The sequence below is a fragment of the Mandrillus leucophaeus genome, unplaced genomic scaffold (genome assembly GCF_000951045.1).
Source record: "Mandrillus leucophaeus isolate KB7577 unplaced genomic scaffold, Mleu.le_1.0 Scaffold201, whole genome shotgun sequence".
Taxonomy (NCBI): Eukaryota; Metazoa; Chordata; class Mammalia; order Primates; family Cercopithecidae; genus Mandrillus; species Mandrillus leucophaeus.
The window spans coordinates 467,091-471,847 of NW_012102044.1; the positions used below are offsets into that span (position 1 = coordinate 467,091).

At 40.0% G+C, this 4,757-nt stretch overlaps 1 long non-coding RNA gene across 1 annotated transcript; it reads right to left on the minus strand.

Annotated features, from left to right (window-relative positions):
• Window positions 1-1,987: 1,987 nt before the first annotated feature.
• Window positions 1,988-4,648, minus strand: LOC105539232. Its single transcript, XR_001006017.1, has 2 exons — window positions 4,521-4,648; window positions 1,988-3,790 (listed from the first exon to the last, which is right to left on the minus strand). It is a non-coding gene; the product is annotated as an uncharacterized LOC105539232 (long non-coding RNA).
• Between the last annotated feature and the right edge of the window lie 109 nt (window positions 4,649-4,757).

Consider the following 4,757-nt stretch of genomic DNA (forward strand, 5'->3'; position numbering starts at 1 on the left):
CAATGTAATAAAGTTTCTTGAAATTAGTGATAAAGAGAAAATCTTAAAAGCAGCCGGAGGAAAAAGACATTATGTACAGATGAGCAAAGAAGAGAATGATTGCAGATTTCCTGTTGGAGACAGTATACACTAAAATACAGGAGGGCAATGTCTTTAAAATTAAAAGGCACAGGGGAAACTGTCAGTCTAGAATTCTATTTCCAGTAAAAAAGATCCTTCAAGAAAAATAATAACTTTTAAAGACATACAAAAACTGAAAGAATGTGTCACCAACACATATATGCTCAGGAACATTTTAAAGTTTTTTGTTGAGGCAGACAAAAAAAAAAAAAAATGATACCAGACTGAGTCTGTATCTATTCAAAGAAATAGCAGTGCTGGAAATGATAAAGATATGAGTAAATATATTTTTTCTCATTATTTAAATATTTTTAAAAGCATTGTTTAAGGCAAAAAATAGCACTCTGTATTGTAAGGTTTATAACACATATAGAAGTAAAATGCAAGAAAACAACAAATAAAGAGAGGAGAGAAAGAGAAACAGACTGCGGCAAGTGAACAGATGACTCTAATAAGTTAAAACTATATAATAAACATCACAAAGTAACACCAAAATAACACAACAAGCAGTTACAGTGAATAAGCCAACAAGGGAGAAAATTCTATCATAAAAAATTTGGTTAATCCAAAAGAAGGCAAAAAATAAAATAAAATAAAATAAAGGAAAGGACACAACAAATGGGAGTAATAGAAAACAAATAACAAGGTAGTAGGTTGAGATCAAATCATTTTAATAATTATATTGAATGAAAATGATCTAATACCCTGATTAAAAAGCAAATATCAGATTGGATTAAAAAAAGGAAGACTCAGTTACATGCTACCTACAAGAAACCTACCTTAAACATGAAGACAAAAATAGGATAAAGGAAAAATAATTTTAAAAATTATATATATATACACACATATATATATAATGCAAACAGTAATCAAAAGAAAGCTGGGATGGTTATTTTAACAATCAGACAAATAGATTTTACAGCAAAGAATATTATATCTCATTATGATAAAGGGATCAATTACTTGGGAGTACATAATTTTAAATATTTATGCACCAAATAAAAAAGTTTCAAAATACATGAAGCAAAACTTGAATAGTAAGGAGAAATAGACAAATTCAAATTCTAGTTGGAGATTTCAGCACTCCATTCTTAATAACTGATAGAATAAGAAGGCAGAAAATGAGCAAGGATATAGTGGACTTGAACAAGACTATCATCCAACTTGACCTGGTTGACATTTATAGAGCATTCCATCCAATAGGAGCTGAATAAATATTCTTTTTTAAAGCACACAATCACGGCAGAAGGTAAGGAGGAGCAAGTCACATCTTAAATGGATGGCAAAAAGCAAAGACAGAGAGCTTGTGCAGGGGAAGTCCTCTTTTTAAAACCATCAGATCTTGTAAGACTTATTCACTATCATGACAACAGCATGGGAAAGACTTACCCCCATGATTCAATTACTCCCACCAGGTCCCTCCCATAACACGTGGGAATTCAAGATGAGATTTGGGTGGGGACACAGTCAAACCATATCACCAAGTAAAGGAAAAGTAATAAAGTAAAACTGAAACAGACGTTTCACCAGAGAAGATACCTGGACGGCAATAAGCACAATAAAATTTGTTCGACATCACTAGTTATTTGAAAAATGCAAATTTAAACTACAATGAGATACCATTATATACATATTAGAGTGAATAAAAATTTTTAAAGTGACCACAGAAAGCATGGGTGGGGATGTGGAGCAACTGGGACCCTCATGCATTGATGGTAAAAATGTAAAACGGTATAACCACTTTGAAAAACAGTTTAAAAAGTTAAACAGATACCTACTGTGTGATCCAGACACTCTGTTCCTAGATATTTCCCCAAGAGAAATGGAAGCACGTGCGCACACAATGTCCACACAGTGGACACACACATGAATGCCTACGGCAGCTTTATTTGTAATAGCAAAAATTTAGAAGCAAGTAAAATGTCCCTCAACGGGTGAATGATAAACAAATAGTGTTATATCCATACAGTGGAATACTACTGAGCAATAAAAAGAATGCACCTGCAACAAGATAGATGATTCCGAAAATAAATATGTTAAGTGAAAAAAAAGACAAAAAAGTGTGTATATAGTATAATTGTTTTTATATAAAAGTCTAGAAAATGCAAACAAATCTATCGTGATAGAAAGCTGGTCAGTGGTTTTGCACAGGGACTGGGATGTGGGGTAGGGTGGGGACGTTTAGGAGGGAGGAATTACCAAAGGGCATGAGAACACTTTTTTGGGTGATGGATATGTTCCCTAACTTGATTGTGATGATGGCTTCACAGGTGTACACAGCTTTCCACCTCATGGCCACAGACTGGTTAATCATTCATACAAAACATCCATTGCCCTGGGTCCAACCTCCTCCTGCCCCCTGTGGAGATGAACTGTCTACTTCACCGATGCTATTTCAGGTTGTATAATATAGTGCCTGACAACTCTCTCCGTTTTTGGAACACATCCAAATTGTTTCTTACTCATTTTCCATTTCTGCCTTAGAACGAATTTCCTGCCCTGGTAACTAGGTGAAGGATTTTGGAGTTATCTGGGGTAATGGAGACATCCTTCATTGCACCCCACATGTGCTTTCTGTATTCCCCAGTTATAGAAACCAAAATGAGCAGTTGTATGTGAATGCATTTTATCAAACCAAGTCTCTACATGATAGGAGGCAGTGTCATTACTAAGGTAGTAACTCAGTAGAAAGAGAGAATCGAGAATATGAGGAATGAGAGTAGGGTCCAGACTAAAAGGAGGCCAGGGGTCCTGAACTGCCCCATCCAACTGAGGTCATTCTGATACCTACTGACCTGAAGCAGCCGGCCCACACCGAGGGGCAGAGTGTCCCAGATGAATAGGCAGAGGCTAGAGATGCTCATTCCCAAAGGGATCAAATAATTCTGAGAATTGCAAGAACTCCATAAACTCTCTTCCCCAAAACTACAAAAATGTGCAGAAAATAATTACGAACAATTTTTAGGAGCTTACACCCTTTGAAGTGTATCCATGGGCTGCTGGAACCCTTGGTAAATAATGGCTAGAAGTGCCTCAGACACTGCCTGGCACCCAGCCGGTGCTCAATGAATTATCTGTCTGATGAAGTGATTAGGAGCCTTGTAAATACTGATTCAAGCATGTATCACCCCATCCAATTTTTGAAACCAGCGCTTCTCAAGAACAAGCAGAAAAATTAAATATTGTTTTGAAGTAGCCGTGGTGGTTTCGGGGCAGAAGCCCAGGGGCACTCCTTACTCCACCTGCTCCAGTAACTACACATGGGAGTGCCTGGCCGCTCTGGTTCAGACACAGGTGCAGATAGATGATTTCTCTATCCCATTTTAATTCTCTTTGAAGATCATTCCCACGGACATTCATTTGTCATTTGCCTAAATTAACATATTTATGCTCGGTCGGGCGCGGTGTCTCACGCCTGTAATCCCAGCACTTTGGGAGGCTGAGGCGGGAGGATCATGAGGTCAGGAGATTGAGACCATCCTGGCTAACACGGTGAAACCCCGTCTCTACTAAAAATACAAAAAATTAGCCAGGCGTGGTGGCGGCGCCTGTGGTCCCAGCTACTCAGGACGCTGAGGCAGGAGAATGGCGTGAACCCGGGAGGCGGAGCTTGCAGTGAGCCGAGATAGCGCCACTGCACTCCAGCCTGGGCGACAGAGCAAGACATCGTCTCAAAACAAAACAAAACAAAACAAAACCTAAAAACATATTCATGCTCATAACCCCACTTTCAAACCAGTGACCTCAAAGATTTCTACCAGCAATCCCATTCCATTCTTCCAAGTACAGAAAGCAAAGAGAAACTGTGACCTGGGAATCTCAGCGTTGAGCCTGCTGAGCAGAATGGCCATCCATTTGGGGTGGGGTGCTGACTCACTGCCCCTTTTCATTGCATTTTGGGGTGTGGGGATTTCCAGAGCAAGATTCTCCAGAGAGGAGTATCCAAGCTCCCTCCTCCCCGCAGCAGGGGGATGCTGGGCTAACTGCCTGCTTCGGGTCCCCCGTGAGTGGTCTGCTGTGTTTTGATTCTGTTCGTTTGTGTGTGTTTTGCCTATGACTTTGCGAAATATTCCAAGACAAGAGCCAGAAAGTCTTGGTCTCTGAAGACAAGCACAATGTTGCTTTCAGCTTAAATATCTACTGGGAAACCTCAAGATTTTGAATGTCATCATTACGAAAAACAGAGATTACAAAAGGAAACCGTCGCATTTCACTTGCTGGCCCCCAGTGGGATTGGATCTGACCTCAGTGCATCTTTAAAATCTTTGGTAGGTTTTAAGTCTTGACAAAATGTGCTTAAGCATGAAGATTCCAAAAAGGATGCAGTAGATTCGGGGAGAATGGGGGTTGGAAAGAGGATTAAATCTTCACATGACACCTGGAATATGGTCAAAATGTACCTGCTCAAGTTGAACCAGGTATTGCCTCCTCCTTTTACCCCATCGCTAGTGAAGACAAGCACTACCTGGGGAGACGCTCCTTTTCCGAGACACTAGAGTCCCGCCGCGTCCCGGATGCTCCGCTTTCCCCGCGCCCGGATCCTCCCGGGAACCCGCGCCCGACAGTATCCATACAGTGGAATACTACTGAGCAATAAAAAGAATGCACCTGCAACAAGATAGATGATTCCGAAAATA